The following is a 16539-nucleotide window of genomic DNA, read 5'->3' on the forward strand; positions in this document are numbered from 1 at the left end:
TTAAGGATTTGGGGAATAAATGATTGGCATTTCACAAGGGGTCTATCTCTTTCCTTATCCATGGTAATATATTTTGAAAAATATTCAATGCAAGATTGGGAAAAAATACAAGGTTAAAAAAGTGCTTAGTTGTGTGTTTTAAAAATTATGTGTGTTTTAATTGTTTGTAATGGTATGTTTAGAACTTCGTTGTCGATTGTCTGCCACAAGGTTTCTTCAGTAATTCATCCCAAAATGACTTCAGAGCATCATATCATTCCTATATAAAAAAGTGCTCTTCTCTTTCCTAGTCTTGGCGAGAAGAGAGATGAAGATACATGCTCTTTCTGCTAGCCTAAGCAAGAGGTTTAGAACAATTTGGAACAAGAGTTCAATTCTAGATTGTGTCACTGGCGTAATAATGGAATAGTTTGTGCTTGTTTGTCTCCTAGAATAAGCAATGTATACAGGAAACAGATTGAGAAAGAACGAATGCAGTCTTGTTTTAGCAAATAGATGAGTCTCCTTTGCAGTCAGTTGTAGGAGTTGCTAAGAGAGAAAAATATTGTCAATAACAAAAGGAAACATTGGAACTATATGATGCCTTCATTTCTGCCTGTTGTACTGAATATCACTTCATGATGGGTAATGTCTCTTCTTAGTCAGTAGGAGCATATTTCTTCTACATTGGTTGGAGAAGAGACTGCCCCTTCCCTCTTGAGTCTATATATGCCTCTGCTTTAGCTAGGCTCTGCTGAGTCAAGAATAAGGGCATGTTTTTGAGTTTGTTTGTTTTTTAAAAAAAAATCCTCCTACCATAGTCACTGAGGCAACCTTCTCCAAATTGTTGCCCTACAAATTGGTGCCGTAGATGTTTTGGACTTCAACTCTCATCAGCCCCAGCCAGTATCCCCAATGGTCCGGAATGCTGGTAGTTGTTGTCCAAAACACCTGGAAGACTGCACTGAGGAACCGACTTCAATTCAAAAGCTGTCCCAGGGAGAGAGAGAGATGAGGTGAACAGCTCTCCTTTCCAACTCCATGAGTAAATTTTCTTTATGAAGGAGAAACTTGTTCTGTCTTTCCCACACCAGCCAGTTTTTTAATAGTATATTTTGCCTGTTTTTGGCATTTTGCCAGTTCACAATTTCTTTCCCTGCCCACTGTCATACAGTCTTTGTTATGTGTTTAAAAGTACTATTCTATGCATGATGGCAATTATTAATACTTAACAGTATGATTGCATGGTATTATACTTTGGTAGTGCTGCATATTTTATTGCACTAACCATTCCACTGTAGTACAGAATAATTTTTTTATTCATATGTTATGGTCCATAATGTATATATTTTTCCATTTGTTTTAAACCTGCAAAATTCTGTTGAAACACTGGCAATTCTAGCTTTGTTTTAAATCTTTTTAAAAAAATAAAGAACTCTCATAGTTGTTGAGAAAACCTTGGAAACATGAGTTCACTTTGTGGCAAAGGCTGTGTAATCATAATGTAAGCAAAACAATCTCGCTGCATACTTTGAAGAGCTTAAATAATAAGTGGGCCAACAGTGAAACTTGCTTCAAGACATGTGCTGTATTAAGCTGTAGCAATCTTGGCAGAATGTATTCCATTGGTGCACATGGAAAAAGAGCAACATCAGCTGAACAGGGTGCAGCATTATGATATAGACTACTTTCGCCATAGGTTTTCCCCTGAATTACTAGCCATGATACCTCAGGGTGACCATATGACCGGATTCGCCCGGATTTGTCCGGGTTTTTGATGACAAATCCGGGAGGGAGAGGGGAAATCCAGATTTATCCAAAGAGCAGCTCTAATGGGAATTAACAGAAATGCTTATAACTCCGTTATTTTTTAAGATAAAGACATGAAACTTGGCATGATGGTAGCTCTTAGGAAGGGCTTTAGTCATACCAAATTTAAAACAGATCCGTTCATTCATTGATTTTTTTAGGAATTTTTTTAAAAATTGAGGTTTTAAAATTATTATTTTTAAAACTGTCATTTTTAAAGATAAAGAGCTGAAAGTTGGCACCATGATAGCTTTTAGGTAGAGCTTTAGCCATACCAAATTTGAAACAGATCTGTTCTTTCATTGATTTTTAGGAATTTTTTTAAAGTTTGAGGTTTTAAAATTATTTTTTAAAAATGACATTTTTAAAGATAAAGGGCTGAAAGTTGGCACCATGATAGCTCTTAAGGAGAGATTTAGTCATGCCAAGTTTGAATCAGATCTGTTCATCTATTTTTTAGGGTTATTATTTTTTTTAGGATTTTTTAAAAAGTTCAAAGTTTTAAAATTATTGTGTTTTAAAACTGCTGGAGCCATATCCTTCATACTCAGGTTGTCAAACCTCCTTTTTGGGGTGTTGCACATTGAGCAGTTTCTGCCCTTGGCATTAAGGGGATCTCTAGTCTTTAGGTAAGAAGTCCTGGGCAAGCAGGGCACCTTTCCTGTTGCAGATTTGGTGTGCAGTCGGGTACCTGGCACTCAGCAGAGGCAAAGCATCCACTTATCAAAATGTGGGAAAGGAGAGGTCAGTCAAAGCCCGCCCACAGGGCAAAACAGAATGGGCCAGAGGCCTTTTTCTCAAATTTCCACATCATGGGCAATGAAGGGTCATCTTTAGAGAAAAACTTTAGAGAAAAAAATATTGGAACCTAGCATATCATTGCTTTGCTTCGCTACCACTTCCCTTTGTACACTTGTGAGCTAGGCTCTGACTGCACTGCTGGGATGCAATGCAGAACATTTGAAATGCATACCAGAGAAAAATAGATAGATTTGTGGCTTTGGCTGGCTGGCATATCTCTTAGAAACAGAGTTAGATTGAAGCCACAACTCAGAGATGGCTGTAGCTGAGCCCTGAGAGGCTGCTGTACCACACAGAGCCTTTTTAAGAGTGTCTCAAAGTCTAGTTTTGGTGCATGCAGAGGTGGCTGGCGGTGGAGTTTTTTTAAAAAACAAGAGTCACCGGATGCAACCAAGCCATAAGCTGTTGCCCTACTCCCAGCCACAGGGTACAAGTGCACAGCCTGGCTGGACCATTGGGAGACTTTGGCAGAGAGAGAGAGGGGTCGGGGGGTTATTTGAGGCTGGAAATGTTGGCAGGCTGGCATAAGGCAGAGAGAGGCTGAAGGCAAACCAGATGCACTTGTAGCTTGGCCCTGAGGCTGGCTTGCCACGCAGAGCGTTTTAAGAGTGCATCAAAGTTGTGCAAGAGGAGAGGAGGTGGAGGTGGCTGGTGGCAGAAGTTTTTAAAGTATTGGGCAAAAGGCGGGAAATAATAATAATAATAATAATAATAATAATAATAATAATAATGTAAGAGTCACTAGACATGACCAAGCAATAACCTGCAATAAGCAATATCCCAAGCCATAAGTGTGCAGCCTAGCTGGACCATTGGGAAACTTTGGGGGAGAGAGAGAGAGATTGTTTGAGGCTAGAGACTTTGGTTTGTCTGCAATGACTTAGAGTGAGAGACAACAGAGGCTGCACAGACAACCCAGAGACATCTATTGTAACTTAGTCCCATGGTGCTGGCATGAAACGCAGGGCATTATGAAGAGGGTCTCAGAGTCGCATGTTTGTGCAGGAAGTAGACAGGAGTTCAAAGTCTGGATGTGCGAAGTGGTTCCAACACACAAGCCTTGAGAAGCTAATGTATATAAGTGAGAAGTGTGAATGGGCAAAGTAGTGTTCACTGCCACAACACCCACCCTAATGTTAGAGTAGAGAAACTTGTGACAATTATGCACAAGCTTTTTTAAAAAAATTGAAATTAAAAAAAGCCAGCCATCCGACCGCCCAGTAGCAAACCCTGTTAACAACAACAGCAGCTTGCAATGAGTGAAGATACAGTCAGAAAAGATATTTGAGGGAAGGGGAGAATGTAACACAGAGAGTATAGCAAAAGCTTCAAAGTACAGCGAAATCTACAAAAGTAGGAGTGAGTGAAGTTATTTATTTATTTATTTATTTAAGGATTTTTATGCCGCCATTCAGCCAAAAAAGGCTCTCACGGCGGCTTACAAAAAAGTATTTCTTGACAGCCCCTGCCCACAGGCTTACAATCTAAAAGACATGACACAAAAGGAAAGGGGATTGGGAGGGTTACAGTTGGTTGCAGGAGGGAGGGGGCTCTCAGCTGGAGCTGGACCCAGGCACGGTGGAGAGGTGCCTGGCTGCTGCTTCCTCCCTCACTGGTGGCCTCTGCAGAGACAGTTGGTAGCAGGAGGGAGGGGGCTCTCAGCTGGAGCTGGACCCAGGCACAGTGGAGAGGTGCCTGGCTGCTGCTTCCTCCCTCACTGGTCTCCCTGAACAGCTTTCCTGAAAAGAACAAGAACAAGAACTCTTAATCCCCTCAGTCATTCTCTTATATATATCACTCCTCCCCCCTCCCAAGACATTCTAACATTCATAGTAATTTCAGATACATTGAATCTTGTTCTTTATTTCAGTAATTTTAACATTAAGATGTTATGTAGAACAGATTTGTCTTAAATGTGTGCTGTAAAATCAGACATGTGACCAAGGCTATGTTCGGGTGGGCACGCCCCCTTGGTGCTGGACACGCCCCCTTGGGGGGCGACCATGTTGTCCTCCTTTTTGGTTTCCAAAATATGGTCACCCTACCTCAGTACAGATGGTTTTGAAAAATATTCACCATGTTCTCCTGTGAAACCATAAACTGTAAATCAATCTAAGTTTCAGTTTATGTATTCCATTCTTTGTAGGCACAGAATTACTGGATTAAAAAATGTTTGGAATAACAATTCATTTCATGTTAAACAAAATGAGCACTGTTTCTAGGAAACAAAGATGTCCAAGCTCTTGTTCCTCTCTGGAAAATCAATAAGTAACCCTAGACTACTAACAAATTTATCTATTATGGCAGTACTCCAAAGTAATTCACATGTATAGGGCTCTCAGTGACAGCTACGGATTCCAGGTCCTTTCCCCTTAACAGCTGGCAGAGGGAAAGTCCAGCTTACACTTTGGATTGCTACTGGTGTACAGAAAGGTAGACTTTCATTAGCTGCAAGATTTTGTTAAGTTTTTCTGTTTGTTATGATTTCAAGGAAGTGATTCATAACTGATGATTTGCTGCTACCAACAGTGGTGAAATTATGGGAACTTACCGAGGTTCTGATCCACTGGAGGTTAATCATGACTAAGTCTGGGTGATATTCATGGTCCAAGCTACTGGTCCATGAACATCTCCTGGCTACTGGTTTGTTTTCAGCCACAATTCAAAGTGCTAGTAGTAATGAGGGATATGCATCAGGTTTGTCTGAAGTCCGAGGTGAATTGGGCCCCTTTGGACAATTTCTGGTGCTTCCTACACAAGTGACCTGAGCTGAAGTTGGACCCTGCACGAGACTTCATTTGTGATGTGGCTTCAAAAAGGCAGACAGCAGATGGATTCACACAATTACAGAAGGGAAAATAAGTCATGATAGCTTATTTTCCCTCCCTGCATATGCCGGTTGTGAGCTGTGTAATTAGCACAGTTTCCCTCACCGGGTAGGGCATCTCATGATGTCCAAACCCACAATGGGTGACTGGTTCAGATGTCAGAACAACAAAGCAAATTATGCTAATTAGACAGCTTGTGACCAGCACATGTGGACAGGGAAAATAAGGCACTGTGGCTTATTTTCCCTCAGTGATCATGCGAACCTGGTCAGATGTCCTCCAAAATAGTGCCTTTTGTTTCCATTTCTCAAAACACTGATTGGGGTAGGGAAGAAGTAGGGTTGAGTGACTGACACATCCAGTTCTAATCATAGGGCATTTTTACCAGGGCCTGCCCAGTCACTGTGTTTTGGAGAAGGGTTGACGGGGCCATGAAATGGGCATTCTTCCAAAGCTGTCAGTTTTCACTATTAAAAAATCTTTAAGCTGGCTTTCAATCATCAAAACTCCTTAGCCACTTCTCTTATCCTGAAGGTTTGAAGGTTTATTGTCTGGAGACACCTCTACAATGCATGTTGTTTTCATACAAATTGCCACATAAAAAGCACTGCATCTATCCTTCTAAAACTTCACAGTTTTCTTACCTAGGACTACCTCTGTACTGTCTATCATTTTCAGAAGAACGATCCACAAGGAACATAGGGGATTAACATGTCTATTTTGGATGCTATCAAACTGTAAACGCTGCTCTTGTACAACAATCCCTTGCAGGCTCGAAACCCTCAGCAAGGACAACTATCCCTGTGAATTGCATCCAATTCTGCTAAGAAATTATATATTATATATAATAGCAAGGCAAAATATAAAGGTGTTCAGAATGAAAACCACTCCACCTATTTATATGAAATTTGGCAGGTATAATCCCTTTCTATGGGGCTGCGGTTCCTGCAAATTTCTTTCACTTCTGACAGATAGACAAAATGTTATAGGTGCTTTTAAAATTTCACTTGATAGTAATAGGAAAGTATCTCATGATAGTAATGGGAGGCACAAAGCTTTGGATTTCTGAATTTTGACGGGTTCAGCATCTGAGCTGAAGTGTACAGCTTCTAAATCGGTCTGAGGAGAATCAGGCTATTTTCTGAGGTGGATATCAGAGTTCGAGTCAAATCTTGTAGTCAGTGCACACCTCTAATGATAACCAATAAAGACTTAAGTGGCTTGCAAGCTGTTAACCCAACCAAAGCCTAGGAGGAGACTGGGGTTGTCAGCTACCTCTTTCTCTGGTTCACTGGTTCATTGGTTGCAGCTAGGTTGTCTGAAGCCCAGCTTTTCCTTCCTTCTAAGTAGACCCTGGATGAGAGGGTTTTCTGGTGGCCAAATAGATGTTCTGATGTTGACTCAGAATCTTTCGCCCGGGCCATTGCCTTTGTTCTCGAGAGCCACAGGACAAGGGAGGAGAGTCAGGAACCAAGGTAGAACTTGGAATGGAGTTAAGAGGGATTTTTTGGGACTCCAGACAAGGCATCCCTCTGACAGGGCTCCTGAGGCTGCCACATATCATCTGTGGAAGTGGGTTTGGTATGGAATCCCAATCCATCTCTGAAGAGTTCTCTCTTGAGCTTGTGTCGGCCAGAAGCCTGACAGTATCTGAGGGACATCTTCAAGCCCAAAAGTACACAGTCATTAAAAGCCTTCCCTCTATCCATCTCCCTATTATCTGAAGTTAAGCAAATAATGATCAGGGAAAAGACCTTTTTGGGGCATGGCATCTTGGAATATCCTCTGCAGAGGCACTTGCCTGGTATGAACTTGATGACACTTTGGTACCAGACAAAGAGCCTTTTTATTTGCTTGTGCATTTTGGCATATATCAACTGATATTCTTTGAGCAGCTTACAGAATGAACAGCAAAACAAATACAATATTAAACATAAAATATACAGTAATTAAAACCAGAAAATAACAACAGAGCATTAAACTTTTCTTCTAGTGGAGACAGAGCAATTAGCTACTCAGATCAAGAAATAAATTTAAAAAGCCTGAATGAATGTAAAAAACGTATTAGCATGGTACCAAAAAGTTTTATCTGTTCTGCTGAAATGTTTGTGTTTGTTTTAATTTATATTTATTTGAAGAGTTTGTAAAGTATACCTTTATATATTAAAAAAATATCTAAGGACTATATGCATAAAAAACCCTGAGAACTGTGGCTGGGTTCACACAACATACTAACCCACCCAGTCTGGGTTGTTTTTGAACTGTGTATTATAAAGTTGAGTGAATGCACCATATTTTCTGCAGGGTGGGTTATTGTGTTGTCTGAACACAGCACGTTCTCCTCAGGGTGGGTTTTATGTTGTCTGAAAACAGCCTGTTGGGGGCAGGGTTGCTCATTAACTTTGTAGTGTGACTTGTTAACCACCCTAAACAATCCAACAACAAGCCATGGGTTCTTATGGTGGCTTGTTGAGAAAAATAAATCACATTGAGTGGTTAACAAGCCACCCTAGGATGTCCTGGGTTCAGACAACATGCTAACCCACAAACTCACATTCAACCACAGAGTGTAGGTTAGGGTGTTATGTGAACAGCCCCAGTGTGTTGATTAATCATAAAATTTTGTGTAAGATCAAAGCAGCATTTGTCTGTGGACATGGAAATCACAATGAAAAAATAATAGATGTTGACATGGGAATCACACTGAAACAACAATAAAAAGATAAAGTGACTCATCTCCAAAAACGGAAATAATGTCTGTTGAGTATTACAAATGATGTGTCACTCTAAAATTCAACTGTTTTGTTCAGAGCTGTAACCACAGCACAGTGTTCTGGAAATTCCCTTTGGGCCTATGTAGGCTGAGCTAGAGGTTCTTTTAGGAAAGAGTCTTCAACTCTTCTGATAGTTCTCTTTGGTTTCTAATGTTTCTAGCCTGTTTGCAGATGACAGAAATGCTGACCTGATCAAAGAGTTAGAAAGGAAGCCCAACATTCTGTTGTCAAAGGACTGTTTACATGCTTACAGTAAAGACCACAACTTCAAGTGCCATAGCCCCGTTCAGTTGATCACTCCAGGCTTCATAAACTATAGTTCTGAACTTAGGAACTCCTCTCCAGTTCATCTTCTCCCTCCTATTGCACACTGGTTTTGAAATAAAAATCCTGACTTGGATTAAACCAGATTTCCCTCTTACATCCAATTTTGGCTTAATTTCAGTTAACAAGCCAGGTATTGGATCCATAATCTGCCTTCCATTGACAAAAGGGCTCCGTTCATGGAAGGTACCTCTGACTCCCCTCCACACTACAGCTCACCTCATTTAGCAGGGTCCACTGCCCCTCTGTGTGGCATTTTCAGGGCAGTGCCATGGGGAAAAGTCCACTTCTATCAGTCTAGTTGCACATGAGTAAACCAGGATTCAGCCTCAGGAAAATAAGTCAGGAAGTGACAAGTTTGTGAGAATTAGGAATAGAACAGAATCCATATCCATAAATAACATAGTATATTTCATGTAGTTATTGGCAGCAGATCATCTGAGAAGGACAGGGATGTGAACTCACTCCAAACCACTTAAGGTAGCTGGATTTAAAGGCTTGGCATAGTGCAACATCCTGTGTCACCATGTTCAGATGTCAAGATAGCTTATGAAGGGTTAATAAGCTACACACAATCTCCTGCCACGTGAATGGGCTAATAAGCTACTGTGAGTAGTTTATTAAGCTACTGTGTGTAATTTGACTCACCCCCCTCCCAGCCCTGTGCTGCTGCAGTCCTGCTCATGCAGTGGCTCTGTTTCACTTCTAAAGTGCTGGAAGTTTGCAGTCAGGAGGCACCTGATCCAACAACAAAAAAAACCTTTGTACTGTGGGAAACCTTTTCTGTTTGATTAGGCTCCCTGTGCAATGTTGAATCTTAATTTTCCAAGGTTCTACATTGCACAGTGAGCCTACATGAGTAGAAAAGTAATCCACCACCTCGAGAGCTTTGGATATGGGGCAGTATAGAAATAAATAAATAATCGAGTATTCTCCCTTGCACATCTTTTTTTAAAAAATAAAGTGCCAGAATAGGGCTATTGATAATGTGATGTTGAGAATGTTTAGGCTTGTCTAATTAATAAAAAAAAACATAATTAAAATAATGAAGTGTAATAAAACTATTTATTTCATTTATATCTGTCTGTTCCAAGGAACTCAGGTTGATGTTTTGTCCTCACAAAATACTGTGGGTTGGAATAGACAGAGGGAAGTGGCTTCCCTTAGTCAAGTCTTTCTCAACCTGATGCCCATTATTGGCCATGCTAGCTGGGAATGATGAGAGTTGTAGTCCGGAGGGCACCGGCTTAGGGAAGGCTGCCCGAGACTATTCCATAAACTTCATAACTGAGCAAAGATCTGAGCCTAAGTCTCCATGCCCAGATCAAGCGCTCTAGCCACCACGCCACACTGGCATTAGCAGCATGTGCCTGTTCTTGTTTTTACTTTGAAACAGCATCTGTTTCTGTTCTTGGAAGCTGGTCAAATTCTTCCAGTATAGCTACATTCTTTTCAAAATGTATAAGGTTGGTGTTGTTACAGTCTGGGGCCCTGTATCTCACTGGATCAAAGAATGTACTTGTTTGGCTCATAAGCCAGGGACAGGACAATTGAGGCAAGAATTTTAATGTCAACATCTTTTTTTCTCTCTGTTTTGGGGCCTTGTGCTGTTATGTTACAAGCTATGGATATCAATAAAGTATTTTGTGTTCTCATTAATTAAAAGGGCCTTTTCTTAACTATACTGAAGCTACAATTGTATAACTGTGTGGTGAAATAGTTCCATTTATTCTGTGTAATGATGCTTGATCCTCATCGCTCATTGACAGGGATTCCAAAAAATAATTTAAGTAGTTGAAATTTGGTAGACATATCATTTTTAGTCTTCCTTCCTCCTTTTATCACAGTAACTGGAATTTTAGCACAAAGTAGGAAGATATGCAGAAATAGTGGGTTGTTAGTTCCAAATCAGTCTCGGATTGGGGAAATGGGCATTTATAGTGGTGTCTAGGAATACAAGACCTATACACATGTACAGGATGTACCTCTTCACATGCTATAAAAATACTCAGAGAGTTGGAAGGAGGGGGGAATTCCAGCAGCAGCCAGGCATGTATCTGTGTTCACAAAATTAGCATTGTATTTATTAGTATTATAGAATATATGTAAGAATACTGGAAGAAATATGGGAATATATCAGTGCGCAAGAAACAACCATGCTTAGAATTACAAGACTTTTTGTCTTGGTAGGAGGCAACTCAAAGGCATGACATCAACAAATTGAGAGGATGGGTGACACTGCTATGACTTCAAGGAGAAAGATAGGTAAGAGACTTCCCTTTCTTTAAAAGGTACTTTTGTTAAGTACTGAAAAAAAAAAGCATCTGCCTCGTTAAATACCCACCACCATCAGCACACCTGCAAAATAATAAAAATGGAGTTCTTTAACCCATGCAAGCTTCTCTATTAGGACTGGCTTCTTCTAGAAAACATATCTGCCTAGGTTTTAAGTAGATTTTTTCAAAGGCTATGCTCTGTAAAAGCTTATTAGGCTGTTTCACATTTCTGTTATGCTATAATGAGCTAATGTCTCTTCGTACTTTGTAAACAATACTAAAAACTATGTTTTTTGTTGGTGTTCACAAGTGGTTTTTCATTATTATACTCTGTTTCAACCGCATCACATTTTCTTCATGAATTCTTAAAAGCAAGCCTGGCACCCCAGGCAAGGAGCATCTTTGCTCCCCCTTCACAACTTCCATTTGTTTGACATTTGAATCCCTTATTTTTTAAATGCATTTGTAGCCTATTTCATAACTTTGGCACTCAATTTTCATGCATGATTTATTATTGTCGTAAGATGACAAATTTGCATGCATAGATCAGTAAATATTTATTTACTGTTATATATAAACAAATACAAACAATGGTTTCTTCCTTCTAAGCTTATAGAAGTTTTAAAATGTAAAAATGATTGAAATGTACTAACATCAAGAAACTGAATACAGGGTAGACTATTATAAATAGCATGATGAACAGTGACAGCTTTAGAATATTTAACTCTATAGTTCAGGGTTGTTGTTGTTTTGCTAATGCCCTCTCAAACTGAAACACAGTATTGGAGAGGGAACTAAAGATGGGTCAATATTGATAAATTAGGAAGTGATGTCAATTTCCCATTGGCTATCAATCAAAGGTTAAATGAACCTTAGTTTCAAAAAGCCATGCTCTCCATTCAGATACCCCACGTCTGGTTTCTCCCAAGCCCAGTGACTCTCTGGTTTTTGCCTGGGTCACCTCCCCTAAATTGGTCCCAGCTAGAAAGACAATTTTAATGCATTAAGTAGTGAGTTTCAGAAAGCACACAGGAGTTTGTACAATCTGTAGCGTTAGGTAATCCTTCTCTCTTCTTGGTATATAAACCTGGAGACAGCACAATTTCTTGATGTGCCTGTTCTTTTGACCTTTGTCATGTGCGCAGTGCATTTGCACACCTTCCCCATTAGTCATATAGTTGACGTAATTTTATGGAAAAGTAGTAACACTGAGGCAGGAAAAAGACGGAACAAAGTAATGATCTTTTCTGGTCAGTCTTGCATTGACTTTTCCTGGTGTGATATGTAGGAGATGTTAGAGCTTAGCAACAAAACTTCACTTGTTTTGCCCTTCATATATTGATAATTAATTTTAATACTTATTGATGTGTTTTTATTACAAAATCCGTAGTTGCTTTTCAGTATTTTGTTAGGAATGCCGTACAGAGGATTTCTATATTTTAACAATTAAGACTGCAATCCTATGCACATTTACTTGGAAGTAATTTGTCTTCTGGGTATCAAAAGTGACAGTATTTTGACAGTAGTTAAAACAACATTGGCATACTACCAGTTATGCTATCTCCATTTGGGAATATTTACCCGACCAGCACCCCCAATACTTATTAGGAAAATTGTTATACTGCTGTGTTGTGTTGGGGAGCATTTCTAAGACCAGAGGCACATGTTTATCAGTGGTGGCAATGGAACAACACCAAATACATAGAGCTTTTGTATCCAAGGCATTTATTGTGTGCTTGTCATTCCTTAGTAATGGTTGTTTATGGGTCCTTTAGATGACTTCTTGGGCCCCTCCGATTTTGGTTCTGTTTTTAAGAGCATTCTCCTGTTGTTTTTTAGAGTGGGGAAAATGGAGTATTATTTCTGAAAGTGAAAGAAAAGGTATTTTCCTTCTTGTGTATTTGCACTATTCCACTATAGCACAGCTCCAACTCAAAGTTATGTAGCGAAAAGCTGGAAAGGTAGAGCTCAGATCTCAATTATGTGACAAAACTGAAAGTAGTCAGTGATTAATAACCTTGAGTAGAAAAGTTTCAAATCAACTAGGTTTAGTTACATGTATTTAACTGCTGTAACTGCAGTACTTATTTCTACACCAGTAGAAATACAATATCAGCTGGTCTGCCAATAAGATCAGAATGCCACCAGTGCAATTTAGTTATCATTGATGGCATGTATCTTTGTTACAGGATCTTGGGCTTAAAAACTGTATACAGTAAACATAATTGTTGGCATATAATTCACTTTAGAAACTTCTTTTTCCTGTAATCATTAGATTTTTGGGCATTAAGCGGTGATGACAGAGTAATCTGATAAAAGTAGGATCACTATTCCACAGTTCCAGTTTAAAATGCACTCTTTTTGTGATGTCATTTTGCAGCCCTTTTAATGTAATGGCTTTGTTTGTAAAATAAAACAAAGATTTATTTACAGTAATTCTCTATTGTATTAGGATATGACAGTGTGTATTTTGAGCAACTGTAAACAGTTTTGTAATTGTAATGGATCTTAAACTACACCAGAAATTTACTCAGTTTAAGTTTAAGCTGAGTTTTAAAAAACAGTTTTGACTATCCTGTCTATAGACACCCTTGGAAAAAAAACCCACTTTCAGTAGAAAATTTGTTTTGATCCTAAAAATGCCCTGTTTGTTTTTAAATTCTTGAAAACTGAGCTAGTAGAACACTACCACACCCAACATACCATGAACTCTGCATTTTCTTGGCACACCCATTTTCATTCTCTGGTCTGTGTAAACTCCATTGACATGCATCTAGCTTTTTTGAACAGCGATAGGCTTATAACTTCTCTCTAACGGGATGTAGTTCCACCCACATAAGTCAAAGGCTTCCTCCAGATGAACTGGATTTCCCAGAATGGTTTTACTCCTCCTTCTTTTCTTAAAAGCTGCTGGTGCAGCTTTGTACATAATGGATGAGGAAATGCATCTAGACATGTGAGTTTTGAGCAAGAAAGTTTTATTTAAAAGCTTTATTTAGGCATGTATAATTTACAGGCAGTATTGTTTTGCTGCCTTCTGTGTGATTTTTCATGCAGTTCTTTCTGCTTATGATGAATGGGGTGCAATGGGGAGAGATTGTAGACTCTATTTATACTCTGTGCACCCAATCGGGGAAGTTTTCATTAAAGCTCTGAAAAAGGCATGGAAATAAAATTCTCAATTATCGATGCTCTCATGTCAGTCTGCCAAAATGTATTTTGCATACACCAGGCAAGGTTAGCAATCAGAAGAAAAGATCATTTCTCAGTTGAATTTGGAATAATCATTGCATTATTTTAATATATGGTGTTGCTCTTTGAATGCTTCAAGGTGTTTTTAAGTACAGGAGGAAGGCTTGCAAAATTGAAACAAAAAGCAGATTTTAAAATGTGTTTAAAAGTTAATGGTGAATATAGTTCTAAGAATTAATGGTGAATATACTTAGTTCTAAGCATACCATGTTTTATAATGGCAGTTGCTACTACTGTTTCTCTTTTATGAAGCACTTTTTGCATCCTTGTATGAACAGGTGATTTCAAAAGAGGCAGGTATTTGGGTCCAGTCCTTTGGTCATTTTATTGTTAGCCTGTTTATTTCACACAGGTTCGCTATCTTTATTATTGAAGCTATCTTTATTATTTGGGTCAATGGCTTCTTTAAGACTTCTGTAGTCAACTTGCCCATGTTGTATCTTTAATAATCGCTAGGTGACTCACTGCATAATAGGATTATGGTAAGATGTCACAATTGTTTATATGGAGATGAAGTGGGAAAAGAGCAGGATATTTTTAGCATCTTTAAATGCAGTGTAGGTGTTGGAAGAGGGTGGACCAGTATGTTATGATGAACTACAATTTGAGGTCCATTGTCCCTATGTTTCACTAGTAATTTAGGTAATATTAGTAATTCTTGTGGGGAATTTTCCAATTACAGCACTACAGATATTTTGTTAGTGAATGAACACTTCTAAAACCAGAAAACATTAGGTTCTCTAAAATATACACTGTGCATATTTATCTTTAGCAAATGTAATTTTTATTCTCCACTATAAAGGCAAAAACAGACATTACTTTAAATTTGTATCTAGCAGCTGCATCTCTTTTCGTTTTTACTCTATATGAGGTGGAGGGAGCCAATCCAGATCAGGCCCCCTGCACCTACACTTGAGTAAAAGAAAAAAGGTGCCACTGCTAGATATGGATTTAAAATAATGTCTGTTATGGCCCTAAGCAATGCCTAGAGTCTATAAAATTATTTTAACTTCCTTGCTGAACTTGAAAATATTATGATTTTTTTTAAGGTCAGAGGCTTTTTATTAGTATAGACAAAAGGTGCATCTAGGAATTATGCTAAACAAATTAACAGAGTTTAAGTTTAAGTATGGATAAAACCATAGTAAATTTATTTTTTCAAAGTATTTCAAAGATCTTGTTCAGAAACTCTTGCAATTGGCTTGAACACTGCACTTTTCTTCAGCAGCAGGTTGGCTTCAGAAAAAAAAGCAGATCCTTGCATGCAATTCCTTCTTCCTACTTCAGTTGATTTTACAGACCTTTGTAACACAAGGAGAGACCATGGTGGAAGTAGTCTTTACAGCTAAACCTCAGTCAAATGGGATTAAAAGACAACACTTTTCAAATATGGGAGAGTGGCAGTATTGGTCCTCTGCAATGAGTAGACTAATGCAATGAGTGGAGACTAATTGAGTTCCATGGGACTAATGAATTGGAGGAAATGGGATGAGGGTGGAACAAACATTTCAATTCACATAATTGTACGCTGAAATATAGAACACATTTCAAAGTTTCAAGATTTTTTTAAAAATGGATGGGGATAAGCTGTGCTGCTCTGTGATTGAGTTCATTAGCCACACCCAGATACTAACAGGATAACAATGGCTTCAGGAGAATTTTTTGATGGTGATGTAAGTAGATGCTGTTGTCCCAGTGAAGTCCCTATATTGTTTTCCTTCCCTATGACTACCATCTGTGTCTGTTTCCATAGCTTATTTTCAGTATCCATAACATGTGTGGTGATTTTTGAATCACTATAGCACCACACGAGTAAGGAATAAAGATAGCTGACCTAAACCGTAATATTGATTCACAGTCAAAAGCAAATTTAGGCTAGTGCTGAGTTATGAAGTACACAATTCAAAACATTTTAAGATGCAAAACTAAGCTCATATCCTGGCCACAGTCCAGAGAACCGTGTGACTAGTCTAGCAGACACTCTCCACAACCCAAGCAGCAGCTCTCTCCCTGCCCATGTGGCGCATGGAAAGTGATTTTAAAATTCAAGAGAAGAGGAGGATGCTTTTCAAAGCACCTTACAGTGAGACTAGCCTTTTGGTGTTCTCTAGATTATTGCTCCAACATAAACACTAAGCCATAAGATCTTACTAGTGCTCTGCAAAATATGGATACAGTAATTATTAGTCAGGTGGCTCAACTTAATTTTGTAGAGTCATCTCCTGTCACAACGCAAAGTTAGAATATTGTCACTAACTTTCTGGTACACATTTTGGAAAAGAGAAACTTTAGAGTAGATCTTTACACTAGGCGGGGAATTAACAGTACTGTACAATTGTTCAGGAAATTACCATGTGTAAGGTTTTTTTTTTTTTACACCACACAAGTGTCAAGATAAGAGAGAAGTCGGCAGCCTGGTTTCCCTGTATATGCTAGCCTCGAAAGGTTGTTGTTGTTGAGAGCTGCAGCATGTTGTCATAATACTTTTAAAGCTAA

At 38.9% G+C, this 16539-nt stretch overlaps 1 protein-coding gene across 5 annotated transcripts in view; it reads left to right on the forward strand.

Annotated features, from left to right (window-relative positions):
* SGMS1 (sphingomyelin synthase 1) overlaps nt 1–16539 on the forward strand; it is a 94587-nt gene that overhangs the window by 46588 nt on the left and 31460 nt on the right. For 3 of the 5 annotated variants that reach the window (XM_063132930.1, XM_063132931.1, XM_063132932.1), the window contains one exon: nt 10706–10780. The exons of the other annotated variants lie outside the window; for them this stretch is intronic. The gene's annotated coding sequence lies outside the window, so the exon portion shown is untranslated. The remainder of the gene's footprint in view (nt 1–10705; nt 10781–16539) is intronic. 5 annotated transcript variants of the gene reach the window in all.

Source organism: Elgaria multicarinata, chromosome 8 (assembly GCF_023053635.1).
Source record: "Elgaria multicarinata webbii isolate HBS135686 ecotype San Diego chromosome 8, rElgMul1.1.pri, whole genome shotgun sequence".
Lineage (NCBI taxonomy): Eukaryota > Metazoa > Chordata > Lepidosauria > Squamata > Anguidae > Elgaria > Elgaria multicarinata.